The sequence below is a fragment of the Dromiciops gliroides genome, chromosome 3 (assembly GCF_019393635.1).
Source record: "Dromiciops gliroides isolate mDroGli1 chromosome 3, mDroGli1.pri, whole genome shotgun sequence".
Taxonomy (NCBI): domain Eukaryota; kingdom Metazoa; phylum Chordata; class Mammalia; order Microbiotheria; family Microbiotheriidae; genus Dromiciops; species Dromiciops gliroides.
In genome coordinates, this window is record NC_057863.1 from 625,512,511 (window position 1) to 625,540,377 (window position 27,867).

General features: G+C 47.4%; 1 protein-coding gene across 7 annotated transcripts in view; it reads right to left on the minus strand.

Annotated features, from left to right (window-relative positions):
* The window catches only part of PIK3CD (phosphatidylinositol-4,5-bisphosphate 3-kinase catalytic subunit delta), a 72,942-nt gene that overhangs the window by 19,089 nt on the left and 25,986 nt on the right, over positions 1-27,867 (minus strand). For 2 of the 7 annotated variants that reach the window (XM_043993123.1, XM_043993119.1), the window contains exon 3: positions 12,759-12,877. The gene's annotated coding sequence lies outside the window, so the exon portion shown is untranslated. Of the gene's footprint in view, positions 1-12,758; positions 12,878-13,797; positions 13,915-15,748; positions 15,854-17,574; positions 17,591-27,867 lie in introns of those variants that run through there. The other 5 variants (XM_043993121.1, XM_043993125.1, XM_043993120.1 and 2 more) reach the window with 5 other exon arrangements.

Below are 27,867 nucleotides of genomic sequence, written 5' to 3' on the forward strand. Positions count from 1 at the left end.
GTTCTATAAACAGGCTTGCTCTCTGCTCTTCTCCCCGTCTCCCATCTGCATGCCTTTGCACACCAGAACTTTATAAGAAAACACAAGGAGAGGTGGGAAGGTTTATTTGCTCTTGCTCAGGCTTGGGTTTTCTCTGCAGGTTCTCCCTCCAATAACAAGAGGGTCAGGTCCTATACTCACAGCACTGGAGCTGGAGAGAAAACAAGGGACCAGTTGGTTGAGGAAACTGAGACCCAGGGAGGTTAAGCAACGAGGTCACTTGGCTCTTCTAAACAAACGGGATCTGGAATAAAGGTCCAAGTCAAACCATAAAGTGGCAGTGATCTGCATTTCAATTTCAAAAGAAACTAAAAAAATATAAACTTTAAATAAAACTTTTACACGTTTTCTTTTTCTCTTAAAAAAACAAAAATGCCAATGGTTCGGACTTGGTGGTATTACTTGGACTTTTAGCCCATATTCTGTTTCTTTGTATTTGTTTGCAAAAAACAAAAAAACAAAAAAATGAAGTATTTGTTTAGAGGGTTAAGTTTGTAATAAAAAAAAACAATTACTTGAGGGGAAAAAGAAATGGCTTCAGTCTCTTTGGGAGTTTAGGTTTGGTCCTCACTGCTGGCTAGGCAGGGGATAGCTCACAGCTTTACCAGGAAGCCAAGGAGTATCCATCCCTGGACAAAGTTCTCCTGAACTGTGGGCTCCTTTTCTCATTGGCTGCCATGGCCAGACTAACCCAGCATCCCTGGGTGTCAAGAATCACATTGCCAAGGCCACTTTGGGTACTACCCAACAGCTCTGAACCTGCCTGCACATAGAGGATGCCCAACTGGGGAGCTAAAGCTAATCCTGCTCATCGGGAGCCCCCAGGGCAGAAGCCACACATTGGGGCATTGCCCCATACCCCAGCCTTGGTAAACAAACCACCAACAAAATGCACAGGGACAGAGGGCTGCACACACCCGAAAACCAACACCTCCCTTATGCTGCCAAGGCATTTACCCTCATTACTTTGGGGCTCTGCAATCTGAGATGGGGTGGGGAATGAAGGGAAGAAAAAGCTTTGCTTCAGCTCTCTTGGGAGGCTCCCTCTTTCCTGGGCTCTAGGCTCTAGGCTCCCAATGTGTGAGCTGGGAATGAAAGCTGGAGTCACACTTCTGACAGGCTCTCATGTGGGGGAGGGCTGAGGTTCCAGATGCTCGACCCACTGGGGCAAAGCTGGGCCTAAGAGAATGCTGCATGCTGCTACCTCATCCCCTAGCAGATTGGGCTGTCCCGGATCAAATAGGCCCTCCCTCAGCAGCGGTCTTCTATCTGAGCCTGGATGGCCATCAGTCTAAGTTGCAGACATTCCTGACACGGAGGTGAGGGACTCGGGGTGAAGAAAGACAAACATTTTTAGACATGGCCGACATGGGAATTTGGTTTACTCAGTTACGCCCACTTATTTCAAGGACTTTGTTTTTCTCTTTTTCCTTTTTTTTTTCCCCAGTGGTGGCGATGGTAAGGAGAGAAAATTGATTTTTGTGAATTGAACAAAATAAAATTTAATGAACAAAAAGTTGTAAGAAGGAGTTCCTATTCAGGGGTGGGCTGGACTACTTGACTCCGGGGCTCTGTCAGCTCTGGCATTTTGTGATCCCTAATCACAGGCTACTGGGGAGGCCTAAATCAAAAATAACTGCTGGGCAACAGCCTTATGAGGTGGATACCACAGGGATCTGATCCAGCGAGTGTTGATTAATCACCTCTGATGATTCTTCTGGCTCTACGGATATAGCTGCGTGGTCAAGCATTTATTAAGCCCAGAGAAGCTTCTCGTCACCCTCATCCTAGACTAATGTAGCCCCTCATTTGGCCTCCCTGCTTTAGGGCTCCTCCCTCTGGACTTTGCAAAGCCCAGGGCTGACCACTCACTCCTCTATCAACCTCCAGGACCAAACAGGTGGCTCTTCTGCAGTGAGGCAGGGCTGGCTGTGCTGACTTCTCCCTAGGCATCAGTTAATGGCAGTCTTTCTATGCTTCTCAGTAGTCATCACAGTTGTCATTTCACAGCACAATGCGTCACATTCATGGACTACAGATGCTCAGCCCTCCCCCAAGCAGTGTTTGTTTCCGCGTCTCTGCAGTCACAAAACATGTTGTTTTGGTGTATTTCAGGGCTTTCTTCTTGTTAATAGCATGGGAAGCTTTTTCAGGAGGGAGGTAATGGGTGGTTGACCCGGCATTGTGAGTCTGAACTCACCACTGAGCTGTGTAAAGATTCTTTTTTTTTTTTTTTTTTGTGAGGCAATTGGGGTTAAGTGACCTGCCCAGGGTCACACAGCTAGTGTCAAGTGTCTGAGGCTGGATTTGAACTCAGGTACTCCTGACTTCAAGGCTGGTGCTCTATCCACTGCACCACCTAGCTGCCCCTTGTGTAAAGATTCTTAAGAAACGATCGCAGAAAATCGGCACTTCTAAAGCATGAACTGAGATTCCTCGGGGAGCAGCAGCAAAGTTTGGAGAGCCAAGCTCGGAGGACACATGGGCCCACTGCGGCCTGGTTTTCCCCTGAACAGGAAAGAGATTATCAGGGCATAACATGACAGAATAGACGCTGGCCTGGGAAGAGAGCTCATCTAAAAAGTGAAAAACGAGGACTAAGTGATTGTGAGGGCCCCTTCCGCCCCCCAAATCCTCTGGTTAGATCTGCTCAGTTATCAATTCTGGGCTTTCTGGAGGGCCATTTCCCTGCTACAAACCCCCTGGCTGAGTTTGGGAGACAGAGAACCAAGAAGCAAGAATGAATACCTTTCTGAAACCAAAGGCAGCCCACCTTCTATCTCCAGCTTCTCTAACCCAGGTGGTTGTTTGTCCCTCGTTTTCGAAGGGGACCAATGACATCGCTGGGTTGTGCGTGAATTGGATTTAAGTGAGGCAGAGCTGGGAGATGTCGCCAGCCTCACTCTCTCTTCCAGAGTCATCCGAAACCAGTAGCAGGACCAAAGCCAGGACAATTGGCTGCGCCCTGGGATGCCATGGATGGTCTCGGTGTCTTCAATACCTGATCAAACTCTGATGGCTCCACAGTGCCCCCTTCAGCCGCCTTCATGGCCAGTGGCACAAACTGTCCTCATTCACCCATTCTGCCGAGGGAAGTCTTCACGTGCTTGGGGGAGACATCAGCTCTGAGTCCCGCTGGTCACTCTCCATCTGGGGTAGCCCCAGTTCCCAGATGCTTGAGCAGGGCGTGGCCACGGCTCAGGCTACAGCTGCTTGAGCCACAGGTGAGAGTTGAGTGAATCAAGTAGACACCAAAGGTGGCTGCATAGTCCCCATGTGGGCGATGCTAGTCCTCCCTCAACACCCAGCGCACCCTTCAATTCCCCTCTTTTGTTCTTTCAGGAGGAAAGTCACAGAGTAGGAATAAGCTTTACAAGTAACATGCTGCAAATTCCTATTCAATGGAGGTAGCTTTTCTGCAAGATCCTTGACAGACAATGGTCCCAGCTCTGCTTGAATACCTGTACGTGGCAGGGAGCTCACTACCTTTCCCTAAAAGCATTTTTCAGGCAGCTATCAGAAAGTTCCTCCTCCCGTCAAGACCAGGATTACCCCAGTCCTTTGATAAGTGAAGCCCCTGGGAGCTGTGCAGTGACCTATTCTTTTCTCCAGGCTCACCATCCCCTGTTTCCTGGGTCCATTGCCTCTCATGGCCTGGAACTAGCTGATGCCCCTGAGATGATCCTGGGGTGCTCTTGGCGTTCCCTTCACCCTTGTGGCCCACGGCGAGGCCTTCTTCCGAAAGGACTGCTCCCTCATCCGCTTCTTGTGATCAAGAGCCCTGGGCTTCCCGTCCAGTTCTGACACTCACAAGCTGGCTCATATGGGCAGGCCCCTTCCATCGGGCTCCCTATGGGCACAGCGAGGGTCGCTGACCACTACTACCCACCTAAAGGGCATCTCCATAAAAGCACTCTGCAAGCCTTCAAGTACGGCAGAAACATGAGCTGTGGTTAGTACCAAACCCAAAGGGAGAATAAATGTTTACCCCCATCTAGTAATTTCCTCCTTGTCACAAAATGCCTCGCACCTAGCTGGCAGCCAGGTGCCGAGGACAATAGAGGGCTGGACCTAGAGTCAGGAAGACTCGAGTTCAAATCCTGCGTTAGACACTTTATTAGCCATGTGATCATGGACAAATCACTTAACCTCTGTGTGCCTCAGTTCCTTCACCTATAAAATGAGAATAAGAGCACATATATCTCCCAGGGTTGTTGTGAGGATCAAAGGAGTTAATGAAGGTAAAGCACTTTATGCTCATCATATAAATGTGTCCTATTGTTATTATTAGACAATGTATTAGTTTGGGTCCACTGTTCTGGCTTTTACTTGACTTTTTCTTTTGTCATTCAAGGTATTTTGGGGGGGGAGCAGGGCAATGAGGGTTAAGTGACTTGCCCAGGGTCACACAGCTAGTCTCACATGTCTGAGGCTGGATTTGAACTCAGGTCCTCCTGAATCCAGGGCCGGTGCTTTATCCACTGTGCCACCTAGCTGCCCCCCATCCAAGGTATTAACCACCCCAAATCTTACCCTGGCCATCTGCAGATTTGATAAGCATGCCTTTCTCCAAGTCACCAATAAAAAATGCTGAACAGAGCAAGGCCAAGAATAAAGCCCTGTGACAACCCCTCAAGTTATCCCGGAGTCATCTCTCAAGGCTTCATTGCCCTTCCAAAGTCATTGTTCTCTTCACACCCCCCCACAAAAGGAGGCGCTCTAGGAAAGGCAGGGAAGAAGTCCCCTTCCCCACTGGCTCACTGAGGGACCCCCACATGCATAGGCATCCTTCCTCCCCCCTACCAGCAGATCCCAGATCTCCATGACCCCTTGTCGCCAGGTCCCGGGACTACACGTAAATAATGCCTGTATGAGACCTGAGGAATCCCAGGATCATGGGCCATGGCCTGAGTGGGAGGAGGGAGGAGAGCTGCAATGCACTAGTATGAGGCTTCCCTTTACCCCCTGCCCTCCATGCTCCATCGGGACCAGGACATTTGATGGCCTATGCCCTGGAGGGGTGAGGCAGCTGGAAACGATCCTCTGGGAAGAAGCCCTTTAGAGGAGGTCTGGAGACACATCCATGCACATCCTAGTCTCCCGAATGTGGAGAACTTGTTTGCCTTCTTTGGTGGCTCTGAGCTCACTTCAGCTGGGGATCAGGAACGGGGTCTGTGGTCAGAACCTCTGCATCTGTCCAGTTCCCTTCATGAGCACAAGCAGCTGCACGCCCAAGTCAGTATAGAAAGAGACTTCCTGGGGACATAGTCACATGCCCTATGGAATCATCTCCTAAAGGAACGAATGAGTCATTGCAAGCCGGAGAGAAGAGACCATCCCAGGCAGTTTAGGGGGAAGTAAATTATGCTCTACTCTTTTAGATGGAGACTATTTTTTAAAATTAAGCTTTTCTTTATTTCTGTACAAAGTATTTTGTATTTCTTGTGTTTTTTTTGGGGGGGTGTAGTAGAAGGGAGAGCATAAAGTGGTATATAGGGAGTTGCCCTGGAAGCAAGAAAGACCTGGGTTCAAATCCTGCCTCTGAAACATATTGCTCTGTGACCCTGGGTGAGTCACATAACTTTTCAATGCTCTAAGTAATGCTTTTAGGCTGTAAGTTGAAGAAAAGATGCCAACTGAACTGGTCCTTGGAGTACCCTACACCAATGAAATTCCTACCCCATTCACAAATTTATTTTTTCTTTTTACAACACATTCATTTGTGAATATGTTCCCCCACTGACCCCCACGTGCTCCCACAAGCCATCCCTTATAACAAAGATTTCTAAAAGCAATTCAGGAAAACCAACCAACACATCAACTGTATCTGACAGTATATGCAATACTCTGTACCTATAATCACCTACCACTGTAATGAAGGCACGGGATATGCATTTTCTCTTCACTAAGGCCAAGATGGTCATTCTTTTTTTTTTTTTAAGTGAGGCAATTGGGGTTAAGTGACTTGCCCAGGGTCACACAGCTAGTAAGTGTTAAGCATCTGAGGCTGGATTTGAACCCAGGTACTCCTGACTCCAGGGCCAGTGCTCTATCCACTGCGTCACCTAGCTGTCCCCCAAGATGGTCATTCTAATCCCCCAGGGTATTGTTTCATTGCAGTGTTCTTTTCAATTACATTGTTATAGACACTGTGCAGTATAGTAAATAAGACTGCTGGACTTGGAGTCAGTCAGGAAGACCTGAGTTCAAATCCCGATTCAGACACTTAATATGTGATCCTAAGTACTTATTCTCTTTCAGCCTTTAGGTTCCTCCTCTCCCGGGGTTGTTGTAAGGAGACATTTGTAAAGTACTTTGCAAACCTTATGGCATTATATAAATGCTAGCTGCTGCTACTGCTACTGCTATTACTATTACATTCTTATGATTTTCTTGATCCTACTTACTTCACTCTTCATCTGTTTATAAGTCTTCTCATGCTTTTTGAAATTCTCTGTATTTATCATTTCTCATGGTGTAGGAATATTCTATCCCATTAGCATGCCACAATTTATTTAGCCATTCCTGAAGATAGTGGTACTTATTTGGTTTCCCATCTTTACTCTCACAAGAAAGTCTGCTCTGAATTATTTCAAGACTTTGTATATAAGACTTTTCTTTCTACTTTTGACCACTTGGAGTACATGGACATTTGCTGTTGTTGTTGTTTAAGGCCCCTAGGTGGTGAAGTAGATAAAGTGCTGGGCCTTGAGTCAGGAAGGCTCATCTTTCTTTTTTTTTTTCTTTTTTTTTTTTAGTGAGGCAATTGGGGTTAAGTGACTTGCCCAGGGTCACACAGCTAGTAAGTGTTAAGTGTCTGAGGCCGCATTTGAACTCAGGTCCTCCTGAATCCAGGGCCGGTGCTCTATCCACTGCCCCACCTAGCTGCCCCAGGCTCATCTTTCTGAGTTCAAATCTGGCCTCAGACACTTACCAGCTGTGTGACCCTGGGCAAGTTACTTGACCCTGTTTGCCTCAGTTTCCTCATCTGTAAAATGAGCTGGAGAAGGAAATGACAACAACAATAACAAAACATTGCCCTGACAGTGACTTAATGTGTCTGTTGTCCCACAGGCTCCTCTCTAGCAGTTTCATCCCTCATCATCTTTGTTAATTTTCTAGGGGGAAGTGAAACCTCAAAGTTATTTTGATTTGCCCTTCTCTTATTATCAGTGATTCGCAGCAGTCTTTCCTTCCCTCCGGTTGTCAGTAGTTTGCGATTCTTCTGCTGAGAACTGTTTGTGCACAAAGCTTGACTGTGTCTCCACGGGGGAAGATGGTGAGCACATTAAACGAGCTGCGCAATGGGGCATGATTGGCCCGGGGCCCGTCTCTGATCCACTGGGAAGCACCAACACTTCTCTCTGCCCACGAACACAGGGCCAGAAGCTAGAAGGGAGCTCAGGAGCCAAGCCCCAAGGAAGTTCAATGACTTGTCCAAGGGCACCTAGGTAAGAAGTCTTGGTGATAAGATTTGAGCCCAGGTCTCAAGCTGCCTCCTGGACTCTAGAGCCAAGAATATCACAGTATTGTACGGCCAGAGCCAGGCCACTGAGCCCTACCTTCTCATTTTACAGATGAGGAAACTGAGGCCCCGGGAGGCGAATGGTCACAAAGATAAGGAAAGTAAGAGGTAGGATTCTGACCCCAGAACCAGCGCTCCTTCCACTGGATCACACTGTCTCAAAGACTTTAGAGTTAACAACCGACAATTCCTACGGTCCCCAAAGTAGGAAACTAAATCACAACTAGCTAGCATTAACACAGAGCTTTAAGATTTATAAAGGAAATAAACATTAATTCCTTTACTCTTCACCACAACCCTGGGAGGCAGGTGCTATTACTATACCCATGTATAGATGAGAAAACTGAGGGCTGAGAGAGGTTAAGTGACTTGCCTAGGGTCACCCTGTTATTAAGTGTCTGAGGCTGGATTTGAAGTCAGAGCTGACTACAGTCCCTGTGGTCTGTACGTTGTGGCACCCCCTACTCCTCAAAGAGGTGACCAGATAATAACATGCAGGTAGAAACCATCGGCACAAAGCCAGGATGCTAATAAAGCCTTCCATGACTGCAAGAACGGCCATCGTGAGGTGTCTAGCTCATTGCCAGTCTGAGCAAGGACGTAGAACAAAAACCCAATCAAGTGGACAAAAGCAAGATCCACCTGCGGGCTGCTTTTTTCACATTATTTTACACCAACCAAGGTCCTCATTAGCTCCCTTGATCTGCCATTTATTTTCAGACATTAGCCTTGACAATCACTTCTAAGTAAGTGTTTGTCTCTCTGCCACCCTCCCCAGCCACTGCGAACCAATACATCCCACCTGTCCAATATACCAAGACCACCCATGTCCAGTGGGCGGCAAGTGGTTATCCACAAGGCCGAGCTTGAGGGAGCTTTGTACAAGGGGCTAATTTCTTTTTCTTTTTTTTTTTTTTGTGGGGCAATGGGGGTTAAGTGACTTACCCAGGGTCACATAGCTAGTCAGGTGTCTGAGGCCGGATTTGAACCCCGGTACTCCTGAATCCAAGGCCAGTGCTTTATCCACTGCGCCACCTAGCTGTCCCCTAGGGGCTCATTTCAAAATGGCGCCAAACCCGGGAAGTTCTGCATCGTAAGGCCTGCCTACATTGGGCCAACCAGAAATATCCTTGCTTGCTCAGTGGCAGTAAAAAACCTGAGTGCCCCCTGACCACCAGCTCAGACTGGAGAGCTCTCCTGGGAACAGCAGCCAGACACCAGTCTCTCTCCCTCCTGAGAAAGACTCTCAGATTCAACCTCAAACCTTCAAGGCCTATTTCAATGGAGAGTAGAAAAGAGTATTTCCCCTTCTCCAAGATGACAAAAGGAGGGAACAATCTACATAAAGAGTGACCCTTTGAGGGGGCGGCTAGGTGGCAAAGTGGATAAAGCACCGGCCCTGGATTCAGGAGGACCTGAGTTCAAATCCGGTCTCAGACACTTGACACTCACTAGCTGTGTGACCCTGGGCAAGTCACTTAACCCCCATTGCCCAGCAAAAACAAACAAAACAAAGAGTGACCCTTTGACTATATTTCTGGAAGGACAACCCATTACCCTGACAGGCCTGGCCAGAGGGAAGAAGGTGGAGCCTCAGGCTACCCAGTCGCAATAAAGAAAGGTGTTCCAACTAATGGTCAGCCTCTGGGAGGAGGGAGAAGGCAAATGGCCTTTAACGGGTGAAGCCAACATAGCATTCGCTGCCTTGGGCTGCCCTGCATCACGGCTCCCTTTAACAATCGGCCTCTGGCCCAGGCAGCTACTGTGGCTTTTCAGTCCAAAATGTCAAATCTGGATACAACCACGCAAAGGAGAAGACGAGACTCTCCCAATGGAACCTGGCCAGCAGCTAACTTTGTTTGAGGGGACAGTGAGGCAAGACTTGTTGGGAAGGAGAGGGGAGGGGTGGGTGAAAAGAAGTCTCTAGAAGCCAAGGAAGACAAAGGGGTGCACAAAGGCCCAGCGTTGGCTCCCCGAGCTCTAAGGAATAAGACTTACTATCCTGACGGAAGTGACACCTACGGTCATGTCAGTGTCAGAGGAAGGTGACCAGTGCCAAGCTTCTGGCCTAAGGGGAGGAGTTGAGAACATACTTTGGTTTTTTGGGTTTTTTTGTTTTTTGCAAGGGCAATGAGGGTTAAGTGACTTGCCCAGGGTCACACAGCTATTAAGTGTCAAGTGTCTGAGCCCGAATTTGAACTCAGGTCCTCCTGATTCCAGGGCCCGTGCTTTATCCACTGCGCCACCTAGCTGCCCCAAACATACTTTAAAAAAAAAATTCAAACAAAATAGCAAGATTAAACCACTAGAGAAACCCAGAGAATCAAAAAATGAGGGAAATGGGAGCTCAAGCAAGAAGTCTTTCTAAAAACCCTTCTGTGATCTCTCAGCAAAGATGATTCAACTGCCTTCCAACCGACACGCATCACTGGAAAAAATCCATGTGAACGGCCTCCCTGGCTGTCTGATCCCGCCCCCCAGCCCAGGACTCAGTCCTTCCTTTCCCTACGGCCGACGAGCCGGTTGCTGGCGTTGGCTCACGAGGGCGGCTGCCTCTCCTCCTGTGCCTGCCCCGACCACAAACCCAGTCACAGGATGCCTCTGTGTTCGGGCCAGGACGACACAGCGTCAGAAAGGTCTCTGCTGGGACCTGGCTGAAGGTGAGACTCCACGCCCACCACCTGACAACGGCTGGACACCTGAAAGCTACTCAGACCTATGGGAGACAGGGAAATTCCTCGTGGGGAAATCTAGAGCCTCCCTCTTTTCACTCAGAGACTAAGCGGGCAGCCCAAGTCTGCAAACAGTACAGGGCCCTAGGCTTCAGCTCTCCCCTCAACTTCTCCTCAACTTCTCCCAGGTGCTCTCACTCTCTCTCTCTCTCCATTCCCCCCGCCCCTGCCCCCGCAATATTCTGTCTCTCCATCTATGTACATATAATGTGTGTGTGTGCATGTGAGGAAACTCCATCAATACAGAGCAGCACTTTCCCTGCAACTTATGGACTTTTTTTTTAAGTGAGGCAATTGGGGTTAAGTGACTTGCCCAGGGTCACACAGCCAGTAAGTGTTAAGTGTCTGAGGCCGGATTTGAACTCAGGTCCTCCTGATTCCAGGGCCGGTGCTCTATCCACTGCGCCATCTAACTGCCCTGTCTGGCTGTTTTTAAAAGTCCATAAGTTGAGGGGCAGCTAGATGTCGCAGTGGATAGAGCACCGGCCCTGGAATCAGGAGGACCTGAGTTCAAATCCGGCCTCAGACACTTAACACTTACTGGCTGTGTGACCCTGGGCAAGTCACTTAACCCCAATTGCCTCACTTAAAACAAAACAAACAAAAAGAACAGCCAGAGGTTCAGTGACTAACCCAAGGTCACACAGCCAGTATGCACTGGAGGCAAGAGCTGAACTAGAGTCTTCTTGGCCCCAAGGTCTGCTCTCTACTCATGTCTCTTCTTATATACCCATACATCCATGCAAACACTCATACACGCATGAGAACATGCTCGCATCCATCCACTGCATGTACACACACAGGGTTTCTCAAACATCTTTGTGCAATCTCAATTTCTCATAGCTTAACAGCATACACCCTGGATGCATACACACATGCACCCCCCATGTAGGTGCTAGTTACAGATACACACATATGTGCATAATGTAGACATCACTGACCAATAACTAACATTCATATAGCACTTGAAGGTTTGCAAAGTACTTTATCTCATTTTGACCCTTACAACACCCCAGGGAGCGAAGTGCTATCATGACTTCCATTTTACAGATAGGGAAACAGAGGCAGGCAGGGGGGAAGTGACCTGCCCAGGGTCCCACTGGTAAAAATTCATCTAAGGTCAGATTTGAACTTGCTACCCGCTGTCTAGTCGCTGCAGTTTCCCCCCCTTCATCTGAGCCACCTCAACAGAAGAGACAGGAAGTCAAATCAATAAAAATGCTCATTTTCCGGAAGGGAACTTTGTCTTCTCCTCAGTCATAAAAGCGCCCTGCCCAGGGTCACCACGACCACCAAACGCCAAGCATTTCATCTCTGAGTCTTGGTTTCCTCATCTGTAAAGGGAGCCCAAGCACACCTTCATTACCTACCTACCAGGGCTCTTGTGAAGGCCGGTGGGGTCAGGCAGAAAGGACGATACAGATCTCTGCACACCTTCAAGGGCGGGACAAGTGTCAATTATTGTGGTTCTCACAATGACCATGATGTTTCTATGCCTGGAATTCAGATGCCAGAGGAGACCGACTTCCCAAAACCAGCTCCCGCCTCAGGACGTGGGATTCTTCTCCAACCCAGAGGGGGTTTTTAACTGGTCCCATTCTATGGCCCACGTGGCCGATCTTGCTGGGGTCCCCCAGCTCACCCAAAGGAGTGGGGCGGAGGGGAAAGCCATGCGCAGGCCACTGGGGAGGGCGGGGCTCTTTCTAGTATCAATAAGGATTTTTATGAGCGCTGACAGCTGACCTCCTCAGACCGCTACAGCCTAAGTAGAAATGTTTTACTGAAAATTCCACCACTCCAACACCCCCCCCACACACACACACACACACACACACGGCGCCTCTGAGATCCCATGTCCCTTCATGTTCTTCTGGTGCCCTGGTCCGATCACGAGGACATCCTGCTTGCTTTCAGTGGACGCTCAAATTCTCGATCGTCTCCTTACTTCCTTCAGTGTCTCTGCGCTCCCCTTCCTTGACAGCCATGTCACTGCCCCATCTTTGGGAAACACTCTGTCCTATTCAGCCACTGAGAAGGATGAATGGACCTTTGATCTAAGGTGTGTATTTGGGGGACTCCGTCTGACCTCCCTGGCTCCCCATCCCTTATTACATCCCAGAGACTGAGGCAGCTTCTGAAGTCTCTCCCCCTTCTCTGGGAGCAGGATCTACCCTAGGGCACTGAAGGGAGTCTCCGTGACACGCCAGACTCAAGGCATGGGTTCATTCCCATGACTGGCCTCCAGAACTCACTTCAGATCTGTTGGTGAGTTAGACGCAGCCGCCACCAGCTTCCTTCCCATTTATTCTGTTCCATCTCCTGGCACCAATATGGGTCAGTCTTCCCCCCGTGGGCATTCATGACCTGTAGAAAAGCTCTCTTCCTTCTGCTGTGCTGTTGGCAGAGTCCACTCTGAGCCTGTGCCCCTCCCTTCCCTCATGCCTCTCCCCACTCCGACCTACCTCTCAGGCTTGGTATGAGAAAGATTGGCAGCAGGGACCCCTGGGATGGACAGAGAAAGGGCACTTCAGAAGTGGTGAGCTTCATCCCGTCCTGCCCTCACTTCAGGCTCCCCGTCTGTCTGGAACAAAACAAGGAAGACAACAGGAGGGTCTCGTGAATCTTTGTCCTCTCTCCTAGGGCCCTCCCCTCCCAGCCAGCAGCTTCTGCCTGATAGGGCCTCCCCAGCCATCTGCACCACTCCCCACCACATCTCCCTTTGTGCGACAGAAACAAAATCCAGGAGCCTTCCCAGAGCCAGGACTGGGGATGGAGTGATGACTCAGAACGTTCCGAGAGGGGGGTTTGTGGTGGTTGTTCTCGAGCAGGGTAACCCAAGTGAGCCATGTCCGCCCAGGCTCTCTCCCCAGGCTGGGGCTCCAGGTCTCTCCACAGAACGAGCATGCTCTCGAATTTGGAATAACTATTCCCCCAAGCAGGATTTAAATGGATCTCTCCTCAAGACCGGGACACACATCACGAAGGAAAACTAACAACCACTTGGCTGGAGAATAAAAATGCAAACCTTTCTGGGAGGTGGGAACTGGGTCTCTGGAGTTTCTCCTATACATCAGGCCACAACATATGGGGACTAGAGCAGCTCCCATTTGCAAAATAACTTAATGTCTCTGGGGAACTGTTAGGAGCCTGAACTCTCTATGTGCTCAAACAAACCCAGGACGGTCTGATGTGGAGACCAGGCAGGAGGGTCAAATGATCACCATCAAGAACCCAAAATGTAACACATCTTAGGCCGTTCTTTCACGGTTACTGGTTAGATTTTTTAGGGATGTGGAGGGAACTAGCAAAGACATGTAACCGTGTCTGACAACAAAACATTCCAGGGGGAGCAAAAAGTGCAGCAATGAGAAATGGGCAAGTAGTGGGGCCTCTATACCAAGCTCCAAAATAGGGGGTGGGAGAAGGAGCTCTTATGCTAGAAACCCATTTGCTGAGAAACCAACTAAAATTCTCTTCAGAGAGTAAAGTTCTAGTGCCCACCCTTTCTCCATCAGTCCTGGGGCCACTGACTCCATCTGTACCAGTAAAATTGGGCTGTCCAGCATTACATCGACACGTAATGTAGTCACCGAAGTGGCATCCTGGGGCAGCTCATGGCTGAGGGAGGGAGGGGTCGGGGAGTGGGGGAGGCAGAGGAAGGGGAAACGAAAAACATCAGAAACATCAGCCCTGACATCAGAAACCGGAGAATCTCATGCCAATAGGGCAGTTAAAATGAGTTATAGTAACAGGGGAAGCACTCTTAAAAACAAGGCAAGATGGAGCAAAAAGACAAACCCCAGACTGTAACAGTTGAGGGGAAGGGAAGAAAGAGGGAAGAGAATCATTGGTTCTATGCAATTGGGAATTAGGAAATAAGAAACAGACAACCGACAGGGCTGCTCAGAAGCATCTCAGAGATGGTCCATGCGGATACTCCATCGTTAACTGGGAGCCACAGCTTGCCAGAAATCTGTGATCTGTATCTCCCGCTCTCCGAGGAGGTCTGGTTTCAAGGGCAACATTTTGTTTGGACAGAGCACTGAATGCTCTCTTCTTGTGCCCTTCAGAAAGAGAAGAGGGAGGGAAGCCGAGCCAGAACAAGTCAACAGCCTCTCAGGAACAAGGCGGGCCTCTGTCATCGCTGGAGCTGGTCCCTTTTCCTCATTCTATCAAGGCCATGGATTCAGAAGCACTTGACAAAATAAATGCAAACCTATCCCAGATGAATGAGCCCCACCTAGCCGGGACTCTCCATGGTCAAGTTTCCCCAGCCAATTAATGCCAGGTGGTTAAAAAACAACTACAACAGAAACGATGGCCTCCTTCCTGGCCTCCCCCACCCCCAGCTGAGGATGCATCTCTCTTTATCCTTAGGACCAGGCCTAGCTCAGCTCCCTAACATCCTCTGACTTTCACTGCTTCAGTCAATAGCCCGATTGCCACTTTCTCCTGCCGTATTCCCCACCCCCACAAACCCGGGATGGACAAAACCAGGGGTACCAAAGCCCCGTGCCCATCCCAGGGTGGGAATTACCTTGGCCCCCCAAGCCCCGCCACTGAAGTGGGGGGGACCGAGGGCGAGGAGACCCCGACTCCTCCTGGAACCCCAGACAGAGCGGGGTTCTGGGCATGAACCTGGAGGCCACAAATGGGCTTGCCCACTCCCCCGGGGTCCCAGTGGCCAAGGGGTCGAAGCAGCAGCTTGGCCCCGGACAGAGAGACAGACAGACAGACAAGAGGAGGCAGCTGACAATGACGGTGGAAAGAGGCCTGGGAAGGGTCCAGGAGCCCAGGGTAATAGAGTCAGACCAGGAAAGGACACAGGGAAGGGGCTAGAGACCCCCATAATAGGGAAGGAGAGGGGAGCAGGGCCAGGGAGGAGCAAGACTGGGGGCGGATGGACCCCCAATAATAGCGGCAGGGAGGGGCTCAGGGACCCCAAGGAGCTGGGATGGTGAGGGGGCATGGCCCCCCTCTCAACAAAGCCAGCGAGGGGCTTTCGGGAGACAGGGCCAAGATAGGAAGGAACCCCAGGTAACAGGGGCAGGGAGAGACACAGGATTCCCCCAGGAGCAGGGTCGGGGAGGGGGCCCTCGTAATGGGGCTGGGTCGGGTGCAGGGACCCCCAGGAGCACGGATGCAGAGCAGGGGACCCCCGGGTAATTGGGACAGGGAGGGGCATCCTTCAAAAGAAAAGAGGAGACCTCGGGAATAGGAGGAGCGCAGGGGCTCAGGGAGGGGACCCCCACAATGGGGACTCTTATGATGTAGCCGGGGAGGGGACCCCCAAGATCAAAGTCGGGGAGGGGGACCCCAGAATGGCACTGAGGGGGCACCTCCTCTTATGGGCCGGGGAGCGGGGCTGGGCACGGGAGGGGACCCCGCTACCGGGGCCGGGCCGGGAGGAGGACCCTCCCTGGCAGTGGGCGGCGGCGGGGGCGGCACTGACCTGCGGCGGCCGGAGGGGCTGCCTGGGTGCCCCTGGCCGTGCCCACCCTTGTCTTCTTCGTCCTCCTCCTCCTCCTCTCCCTCCTCCTCCTCCTCCTCCTCCTCCCGGCGGCGGTGGCGGCGGCGGCGGCTCCGGCTCGGGCCTCCCGGCATGAACCCGGCCGAGGGGCGGGCGGGCCGCGGGGCCGTGGGGTCGAGGGGCGGGCGGGCGGGCGCGCGGACGGCGGGATGGTTAGGGCTGCGGGGCCGCGAGGGGGAGCGCGCGCGCGCGCACGAGATCAGGCGGCTCCGCCTCGGCCCGGCCCAGCCCGGCAGAGGGGCGGGGCCCCGGCGGCGGCGGCGGCCCGGCAGGCACCGTCTACAAATTCTCAGACTCACCTCGGGCGGAGCTGGGGAAGGGGCGGGGCCGAGGAGAGGGAGCAGGAGAGGCTTCGGGAGACTAGAGCGAATCCGGCAGGTGCCTGGCAGTAGTCCAAGAGATAGCGAGCTCCCTAAGAGCAGGCACTGACTAAGCCCCCAGGCTGGCTTCATAAATACAGATTGATTGATTATTGATTGCCTCGCATCCAGAACCTTAGGGCGATGTCAGATTCTTCGTGAGCTCATTTGAGGTTTTCTTGGCAGATACTGGAGTAATTTGCCATTTCTGTCTCTGGTTCATTTTACAGATGAAGAAACTGAGGCAAACAGGGTGAAGTGACTAGTCCAAGTTCACACAGCTAGTAAGTGTCTGAGACCAGATTTGAGCTCATGAAGAAGAGTCTTCCTGATTCCAGAACCGCGATCATATAGATCCCAGATTTAAAGGCTAACTGATGGAAAGTGAGTCCCTTGAAGGCAGGAGAATTGCATGGAGAATTGTCCAGAGAAAGGTTCATATCCTTCCTCCAAACTGGCTGTGGGACCCTCTAGGCCAGTCACTTAACTGTCAAATTAAGTGTGGAGGTGGATTCAGTGGCCTCTGAAATGAATTCTAGCTTTAAATCTATGATTCTCCAGAGCCTAAGAGACCTAGGTTCAAGATCGAGCCACCTCCTGGCTGTGTGGCTCTGGATAAGTCAACGAATCTCTATCCCACTTAACTACCCAACTGCATTAGGGAAATTCATCACCCTGAGCTCCCTGAGCTAATGAAATCACAGGTTGGCTCAAAAACAAAACAAAACAAAATTCTCAGAGCCTGGGAGTAAGCACTTATAATAATAAATGCTTGTTGGAAGAAATTGATTGGCACAGGGGCAGCTAGGTGGTTCAGTGGATATAGCACTGGCCCTGGATTCAGGAGGACCTGAGTTCAAATCCGACCTCAGACAGTTGACACTTACTAGCTGTGTGACCCTGAGCAAGTCACTTAACTCCAATTGCCTCACCAAAAAAAAAAAAGTCTATGGGTCAGAGAAATTTAAGAAATTGATCGGCACACCCTCATTTTACAGGGGAGGTAACTTGAGTCTCAGAGAAGGAAAGTGACCAGGTAAGAGCCCAGGTCCTCCGTCTCCAAACCAAAGCCTTCATCACGGTAACAGGGCTGCCAGAGAGAGGGGGCTCCGGTGCAAATTCGACTACAACCAAAGCATGCATAGAAAGGATCCCCAAGCTCCCCCAGCCCCAAATCCATTTCCTTTCCCCTAATTACAGAGGGGTCTCTCCCCCGCCCAGTTCAGAGGTTTAATTAATAAATGCTTAATGAACCAATCAATGAATGAAGGGAAGAACTGAGAGTCACTGAGCCTGGGTTCCAGTCCAGTCCCTGCAATCTGTCTGGGTTCATGAGAAGCTTCGGTTTCCTTATCTGTAAAAGGAGGAAGGGATCTAAGACCTGCTTACTAGAGGATCAAATCCATCTTCCATCGTCCTCCTTGCCTGGGTCTGCTACAAAGCAGCCGGACTCAGCTGGAGACCTGGAGAATCCCCGGGGGTCTGCATGGTTGACACACGATGACCATAGGTTCGGAGGAGCCTCCCATCTAGAGCCGGAAGGGGGCCTTAGAGGTCATCTGGCAAACAGCACTTCCTTTCTCTGAACCCTCAAAGTAACATTGCCCTTTTTTCTAAAGTACCAGGGGATTACAGGCTGAAAAGAGTCCACTCCCCAGTCCTCTTAGAAGCCAGATGAGGATTTATTTACCCCTCCACAGGCACCGTACAAGTAAGGTCCAGTAAAACCCACAGCCTATAGCCAAGGGACTAAGACTAAAGCCTTCGTGCGCACGCACGCACACACACACACACACACACACACACACACACACACACACACACACACACACTCCCTCCCCCCCCCCCCCCCCCCCCCCCCCCCCCCCCCCCCGCACCCTCCAGGCTGTGGACATTAGAGATCGTTTCTCGCCTTGGAAGGTTTTCTAAGCTCCCCGGGCAGGCCCTATACCCCGAGGCAGATAGCCACCCGGAGCCTCTCCTGGAAAAGTTTTTGTTTGGGGGTTGGGTTTTTATTTTTCTTACCAGTGTGGACTTTGCAGACACTCCCCAGAGAAGGAAGCAAGAGGGGGTGGAACCACCGTCCGAGAGCCCCCACCCCCTAACCCCACCTACCCCCTGCTAGCTCTAGCTGCAGCCCGCATCACAATTTCCATTGCCCTGCTCTCTTTAAATCACTCCCTTGTCAGCTGAGCGTTTTCTTAGGGACCGAGGGTGCGAGATCTTCCCAGCCTAACATGAGCTTCTCTGGTCTCCTTCTGCTCCCTGGGCCAGCTTGGGAGGTAACAAAGGCTTTGCAATGAGCTAGCCGCATGGGCGGCGGCGGCACCAGCAGCAGCAGTAGCAGCAGCAGCAGCAGAAACCGCCGCCTCGCCCTGCCCGATTCTGATACCGCCCCCCCAAAAAACACACACAGTAGGAGATGAACTTGAGATCCCCCGGCTAAGTCACTGGTGAGGCCCAGCCAGGCACAACAGAGCGGTTATGTCCCCAAAGACGGGGAATTTCCACCGATAATAACCTCCAGGAAACCACACAGAAGCTGAAACCTTGGAAAGGAAGGACCCAAAGACCAGAGAGAAACAGAGAAAGGGAGGGAGATGGAGAAGGGAGAAAGGCATGCACCCAGGAAACCATGAAATGCGGAGTGTGAAATTTGGGGAAGGAAAGACCAAGAGAGCTGAGGGGGGAAGAGCAGTTCTGTTGCACCCACGCTTCTGGGAAATGACAAGCTTGGAGCTATATATGTGATAGAAATTCACAGTTTCATATACAATCCTCTTTTTCTGTTCTTTGTAGATTGAAAGGTTAGTGTTGGTTGGTGACAAGGCGGGGGTGGGGTGGGCAGAGTGTGGCATCTCTCTAAGGTAGGGCTCCTTCAAACAGGTCTTGGATAAAAAGACCTTCCCAAACTACCCAAGCATGTTGTTCCTAAGATGCCAGGCTACCAAGTAGATTTCTTAAGGAAAAACAAATCAGCATCATTACTGCCTAGTACTACAACATAGAAGACCCTACAGGTGACTCCACAAACCCCCTCAACCTGAAGCTATTCACCTATAGCTTCCCCCTTCTCCCCTGTCTCCTCAATTCATCATACAAACATCTTCCCCCATTCCCTTAGCACAATGCCCAGCGCTTAATAAATGCTTGTTGACCGACTGATCCATTACCACTTCTGGTCTCACGGGAGAGGTAGCCCTCTTCCTTATCAAAATCAAACCTTGTACATGCACCCCTGGTACTTGGTGCCATCTCCTCCCACTGTCCCCTCTATCATTCCCACTATGAGAATATTCAATCTTTCCTATCTACTGACTATCTTCCTTGCTGCCTACAAACATGACCAACATCTTTCCTGGTCCTTAAAAAACACTCATTAGAGGCAAATGCATCCTACATTTTATTAGAACAAGCCACAATGGAATTTCCTCACTATCACTGTTGCCCTCTCCCTCCCACATCATAGGTTACTTGATCCCTTTATTGTAGTCCTTGACCTTGAGTTGGTGATTAAAATAATAATAATAAAAATTTGATAAGTGTATTTTTAAAAAAGATAAGTGGGGGCAGCTAGGTGGCACAGTGAATAGAGCACAGGACCTGAGTTCAAATCTGGCCTCATACACTTAACACTTACTGGCTGTGTGACCCTGGGCAAGTAATTTAACCCCAATTGCCTCACCATAAAAAAAAAAGACGTGTATTTCAATATAATCAATTTGCTTTGTAATCTTCTATCATTTATTTTATGCATTTAAGAACCTGATTCTGAGAAGGTGTGGGTGGGCTTCACCAGACCTCTCTAGGATTCTGTGACACAAGAGATTAAGAACCTCTGGTTTAATATATCTGATTGCTTGCTGTCCTGTGGAGGTGGGGAGGGAGAAAAAATTGGAACTCAAAATCTTACAGAAATGTATATTCAAAACAATATTTATGCATAATTAAAAAGTAAAATAAAATACTACTCAAAAAAGAACCTCTGGTTTGAAACCAAAGGAAAAAATGCTCATTTTTCTCTGGTGGATCTCTGCAAACCAAAGAACCTAAGAACAAGAGTTCTGGAGAGATGATCTCTATGAACTCGTTGCAGATGTAAAAGGCTCAAAACGTATTCTTGGACCATACACTCACTGGGGAAGCACCACTTCAGGGTTCAGATGCAAGGATACCAGAAATATGGGGGTTAATTGATAGCACCCTGAGAAGTAAAAGCCAACTGCCCTCAGGGAATCCAATCTGTTAATGAAGTTGAAACCTGGAGGAGTGAATTGTAAGGTTTGCAAAACTCTTTACAAATATTACCTCCTCTCAATCATAAATAAATTAGAGGATCGAGGGAAAAATTACATTTCTTATAGATGAATAGGAGGAAAATCCATGGCCAAACAAGGATTAGAGAAGCTCATAGAAGATAAAATGGACAGTTTTAAACGCATAAAAATAGAAATTGCAAAAACAAGATTAAAAGAGAAACAGTTAACGGGAAAAAAATCTTTTCATCAAGGTATCATTTTCAAGGTATCAAGGTATCATTTTCAAGATAAGTTACTGGTTCAAATTCAGAAGAGCAAGAGCCATTTCTCATTCGATAAATGGTCAAAATATAAGAACAGGAAATTTTCAAAAGAAGAAATCCATGTTATCAACAGTCATATTTAAAAATACACCAAATCACTATTAGAGAAATTCAAATTAAAACAATTTAAAGTTCTACCTTACAGTCATTTGTCAAAGTTGCCCCAAGAAGAAAAATGACAACTATTAGAGGGGCTTCAGGAAAACTGGTACGTTAATGCAATGAAGTTGTCATTTGGTCCAGTCATTCTGGAAAGCAATATGAAACTTTAATAATAATATCAATGATAGTATTTGTATTTCTTATACTTATATTATATATAAGCTTTTATATAGATATATACATATGCATTTATATAGTATTTTAAAGGTTTTTGATGTTGGAGGTCATCAGGGTTAAGTGACTTGCCCAGGGCACACTGCTAGTAAGTGACTGAGGCTGTATTTGAACTCAGGTCCTCGTGACTCCAGGGTGAGTGCTCTATTCACTTCACCACCTAGCTGCCCCTGCTTTAAAGTTCACAAAACACTTGAAAAATATTATCTCATTTTATCCTCACATCAACCCTAGGTGACAGGTGGTAGTGTTATCTCCATTTCACAGATGAGGAAACTGAGATAGATAGAGGTTAAGTAACTTACCCAGGGTCACACAAGTTTAGTAAGTGTATGAGGCCAAACTTGAACTAAGATGTTTCTGGGTCCACATTCAACACTCTCACCAGTGTGCCACACAGCTGCCAAAGTTTTTTGGGAACTATGCCCACAATGGTTTGTTTGCTCTTTCCTTCCTTCCTTCCTTCCTTCCTTCCTTCCTTCCTTCCTTCCTTCCTTCCTTCCTTCCTTCCTTCCTTCCTTCCTTCCTTCCTTCCTTCCTTCTCACTTCCTTCCTCTCTTCTTTTTTTCATTTTTTTCCTCTCTTCCTTCCTTTCCTGCCTGGCACATATAATAATATTCATCACAATAACAGCAATAGCTAGCATGTACATACCACCTACTGCATGTGCTAAGTGCTTTACAAATAAGATCTCATTTGATCCTGGCAACAACTCTGAGAGGTAGGTGCTATTATTATCCCTGGAAACTGAGGCAAATTCAGGTGATTTGCCCAGGCATAAAGTGATGAGGACCTGCTCTGCAAGGGTGATAGCATCAGAAGACAGAAGGGGGTGTATTGGAGAAAGGTTGCAAAAGTAGAATTGACAAAGCTTCCTCAGTTAGATTGGTTGGGTGATGTGCAGGTTGAACTTGGAATCAGGAAGACATGAGTTCAAATCTAGCCTTGGACACTTACTAGCTGAGACCCTGGGCAATCACTTAACCTCTCTCTCAGTCTGTTCTTCCTGTAAAACAGGGATAATGATAAAACTTATTATTAAGTATTAAGGCTGTTAAGGATCAAATGAGATTTAAACATTTAAAGTGCTATGTTGGGGGCAGCTAGGTGGTGCTGCAGTGGATAAAGCACCGGCCCTGGATTCAGGAAGATCTGAGTTCAAATCCAGCCTCAGATGCTTGACACTTACTAGCAGTATAACCCTGGGCAAGTCACAACCCTCATTGCCCCGCAAAATAAATAAATAAATAAATAAACAAAATAAAGTGCCATGTAAATCTTAAAGCTTCCTATAGATGCTAGCTATTATTAATATTAAATTACTCCCTCCTCAGCCTTCTCTCTGAGTACAAGGTACACATATCTGCAACAATGGAGGGCATCTTCACACCAAGAATTTCCCTCACTGATGAAATCACAGACATCAAATTAAAAAACAAAATCACTGATGTGGTCCGGATAGCTGTGTAGGAACAAAACTGGAAGGGCCAGAGCTTAAAAGAAGTTAATTTAGCAAAAAAAAACCCAAAACCCAAAAAACCCGTATAAACAAGTCATTTCCTTCCCTCCTCATTTGATAAAAGAGGAGACCTACATCATGGCCCAAAGGTATAGACCACGCTACAGTATGGGGTTGGGGAGATGACCAGATCCCCTCCCCTCGTCCTGTGCTTTTTCTATCCTACAAGGTAAGGGGAAAAGGTAGGACATCTGGGTCTTCCTTGTCTTCCCCTCTTAGCAACTTTCATTAATCTTGGAGATTTCTCACTCCTCATTTCCCGCAGAACTGTGACTCATCTATAGTTAAAAAGCAATCAGTGGCAAAGTTAATTAGAATCTACATCTCTGAAGCTTCCCCTGCCCCACCTCTCCCTTTCCTTCAACAATTCCCTTATGTTTAAAGTAAAAGACTGTTTTAATTGAGGCTTCACGAATTTGTGACTAATCGAAAGCAAGGAAAGGGACTTGACAAGTAATTAAAAGGTATTTCCATTTTGGATTTCCTTTCCTTTAAAGTTTCAGCCCCAGGGACTTTATCTCTTTTTGGTCTGGAGAAGGACCAGGTAGCAGGCACAGTGTTTATTTGCTGTTCTGGATTTCCCAATGAATTGGAGGTTATTGAGGGGTCATCAGATGGGCATTCCAAGCTTAGGGAGAAGGGACACCCTGCTTCCTGTAGAAGGGGGAGGGCGATGGGACCCAGAAAGGCCCCTAGATGGGCACAGAGAAAGGTTGAGTGGCTGATCTTAAAGTTTGTTTAAATTCTGCCTCAGACACTTAGTAGTTGTGGGATCACAGCGAAGTCGCTTAAATTCTCCAAGCCTCATCTATCAGTCAACTAATATTTATTAAGTGTCCACTATCTTCCAGACACTGTAGATACAAAAAGACAAAAAAAAAAAACCCCAGACAGTCCCTTCTCTCAAAGAGCTCACAATCATGGGGGAAAAACAATCTGCAAATAATTATATACAAACAAGGTAATGACAAGACAAATTAGGGATAGTTTCAGAGGGAAGGAGGACTGGGGGGCAGGATGGGGAATGATACTCTTGGTTGTTTGGTTTTTTGGGGGAAGGGGATTGCAGGGCAACGAGGATTAAGTGACTTGCCCAGGGTCACACAGCTAGTAAATGTCAAGTGTCTGAGGCTGGATTTGAACTCAGGTCCTCCTGAATTCAGGGCATGTGCTTTATCCACTGCAGTGCCACCGAGCTGCCCCTGGAATGATACTCTTGTAATCCTGTGGGGACATGAGCCATTTACTTTACAGGCATGTCATAAAGAAAAGATTTTTCTAGAAGAAAAAAGAAAAAAGAAAAAGAGGGGGCAGCTAGGTGGCGCAGTGGATAAAGCACCAGCCCTGGAGTCAGGAGGACCTGAGTTCAAATCCAGCATCAGATGCTTGACACTTACTAGCTGTGTGACCCTGGGCAAGTCACTTAACCCTCATTGCCCCCCCCACACACACACACATAAAAAGGAAAAAAAAAGAAAAGACTTTTCTAAACATAAAGGGCTGAATAAATTATCAGAGTTTGTCAGTGGTAAACAATTGGCTGGTGGCCCTTCACTTAACCCTTTGTCTTCTCAGGCAAAGACCAAGTTTGGCTGCTTGTAGTTTCTGCAGGACAGTTGGATATTTCGCGACTGAAAAAAAAATAATGCAAGGGAAGAAAACTATCGACAATATTCTTTATGCTAATTTTTAGCCCTAGAATTCACAGCCATCTATAAAAGGAGGGAAGATTTTGGTAAATACAGTAATACTATCTTAATAGATGAAGAGGGAGTCAGCCAGAAGGTAGTAAATGGAACAAATGAACGAGTAAATGAATGAATAAAAAGCACTTGCTAGGTGCTGGGCACTGTGATAGAGAGATGACCTGAGAGTTACCTCTGACACATGTTGGCTTTGTGACCATAGACCAGACACTTAACCCTGGTACTAGAAAGAAGTTTTGTTTATAGCTTGGAAAAATAAAAACAAAGAAGGATCACCCTGGAAATTATGTAGGAGAAACATATAGGACTTATGTAAATACAACTGTGGAACACTCTTTACAGAATGAAAGGAAGCCTTAAAGAATCCAATAAATATTTAGTCTAGTCCAGGAAACTTTTCAGGTTTTCTGGGCCTAGTCTTTCCTGTGACTGACTATTTTGGCTTTTAGATCAACACCCTTCCCTATCTGCCCATCCCTATGTCCTGCCATTCCTTTGGACCCCTTCCTTATGGGAATCTTTTCTGCTAGAAACTTCTAGTCCCATGCGCTGTTCAAACTAGTTTCCTAGCCAATCTCTGGCTTCTCTGCTGGAGATGTCAGAGGCAGGAAACCAATCAACCATGCCTTTCTTTTTTGTTTGTTTGTTTTGTTTGTTTGTTTGTAGGGCGATGGGGGGAGGTCACACAGCTAGTAAGTATCAAGTGTCTGAGGCTGGATTTGAACTCAGGTACTCCTGAATCCAGGGCTGGTGCTTTATCCACTGCGCCACCTAGCCGCTCCTCTTCAATCATGCCTTTCTAAGACCCTGGCCTTCCCTATAAAACCCCTTACCTCCTGGGTCCCTAAACAGATTTAATAGGTAAGAAACAGGTCAGTTGTTTCCACATTGAACTGGAAGGATTGACAAGAGCCTGAGGTCACCTTGGTGTGTTAGATATGAGGAGAAGCCTCTCTCTCTGGATCATTGACTTCTTCCTGCTATGGCCCTGTGAAGACCTTATTTCTCTTCTCTCTTCCTCCCCCCTCCCAATGGATTGGGACAAAATTCAGTGTTCAAGGCTGGGCTGAGCCATTAGAGGAAAAATGAGAATACCCCTTAAATCAATCTACAGATTTAACAAAATTACCAAAGACTTACTTTGTGGAATTAGATAAAGGAACAGCAAAATCCATTTGGAGAAACGAGAGATCAAGAATTTAAAGACAAATACTTTTTTAAAACAGGAAGGGGGCCAGCCTGTCATGACTAAATCTCAAATTATAAAGCAGTCATCGTCAAAAATAAAAGGCATCGGGGCAGCTAGATGGTGCAGTGGATAGAGCACCAGCTCTGGAGTCAGGAGTACCTGAGTTCAAATCCGGCCTCAGACACTTAAAAAAAAACCTTAATAGCTGTGTGACCTTGGGCAAGTCACTTAACCCCAATTGCCTCACAAAAAAAAAAAAAAGAAAGAAAGAAAACAAAAAAAAATAAAGGGCATCATGGCATTGTGGGTAGAAAGCCCATCTTGGAGTCAGGAAGTCCTGGGTTCAAGTTCTCAGACTTACCTTGGGCAAGTCATTTAAATTCCTAGTGCCCCAGATAATCCTCTAAGACATAAATTACAGAACAGAACCCCAATCTGCATAAATAGATGGAATATCATCATTAAGGATTCCTATGCCAAGGAAATCATATATCCAGTCCCATCGAATCACCAAAATTATTTAGTTCTGGTTAAAAAATTAAAAAAAAATAGATCAGTGGAACAGACAAGATCGAGAGACATATGTTAGAAGCAAGCACATGGTAACCTAGTGTGATAAACTCTGTAACGTAAATACCTGGGGGAAGGACTCAGTATTTGACATGAACTGTGGGTAAAACTAGAAAGTAGTTTGGTGAGAAAAGACCAGCATTTTATGCCATACATCACAATGATCTGCAAACGGATAATGGTGTAAAGATAAACAGTTACACCATTACAAAATTAGAGGAAAATGGAAGATTACATCTTTTATAGCTATGTCTAGGGAAATAATTTATCATCAGAGCAATGATTGAGATGACAAAAGACCAAATAGACAATTTTAATTATATAAAATTTAAAAGTTTATATACAAGCCAAATCAATGCAGCCGAAAAGGAAGAGAAGTTACAAATGGGGGGGAGGGGAGGGAAATTGTCACTTCAAGCTTCTGATAAAAGCCCAACATCCAAAATGACTAATATGGTAATGTTTTACATAATTGCCCACGTATCACCTATATCTGATTGCTTACCACCTCAGGGTGGGGAAAGGGGAGGAAGGGAAAGAGGGGTAGAATTTGGAACTCAAAACTTTAAATAAAATGTTTATTATAAAAAAGAACATTAAAGCTTTTTCCTACTCTTGGGGAAAAAACCAAAATGCATAGGGGATTGACAGAAATATATGACTAAGAGCCATTATTTAACAGTTAAATGGTAAAAGGATTTAAAAACTTTCAAAAAGAGAAAATACAGTCCCCAGAAATATGGGAGGGGGAAATGCTCCTAATCCCTAATAATAAGATAAATGCAAATCAAAATAACTGAAGCATCACTTCCTACCCACTGCATTGACAAAGATGATAAAAGATGGAACTAGTTAACGTTGAGCCTAGAGTTTGGAAGACCTGTGTTCAAATCTGGCCTCAGACACTTACTAACTTGTGACCCTGGACAAGTCATTTAAATCTGTTTACCTCAGTTTCCTCATCTGTAAAATGAGCTGGAGAAAGGAATGGTGGAGAGCAGGGTCACACAGCTAGCAAGTGTCTGAGGCAGGATTAGAACTCTTCCAATCCACTACCAGAGTGCTTAAAAAAATCTTTATGGTATTTATGAAATAGCAAATACCAGAGGTATTTCATGTAGAAGTCAATAATTTCATATAGCTAAATCATTGCTAAAATGACATTTAATTCCACCAGTATTTAATGAGATCAGATGATGCATGAGGCATTGTGCAAGGAGGGAATAGAACAATGTATAAAGGCCAGGTTCTGACCCTCAAGAGTCATAAATTCTAATTGTGAAGACAAAATATGTGTCTTTAAAGATAAACTAGAGGGACAGCTAGGTGGTACAGTGGATAGAGCACCAGCCCTGGATTCAGGAGGACCTGAGTTCAAATCCAGCCTCAGACACTTAACAATTATTAGCTGTGTGACCTTGGGCAAGTCACTTAACCCCAATTGCCTCATCCAAAAAAAAAAAGAGAAAATAGAATCCAAGGGAGTATATGCCAAGTGCTGGAAGATTGAATGAGAATTCAGAGGAGAAGCAGAGAGGGTTATGGGTTGGAGGGGACTTGGAAAGCTTCAAGGAGGAGGCAGGGCTTGAGCTAGGGCTTAAAGGATGGGTAAGCCTTAGGTAAGTTGAGAGAAGGGTGGATAAGGTGAACTCAGAGGAGGCAATAGTGTTTTTAAGAGACAAAAAGCAGAACAGTGTAGTTTATAGCAGAGAATTTACATCATCATATTAACATCTGCCATTCATATAATGCTTTAAGGTTGTCAAAGAACTTTACTATA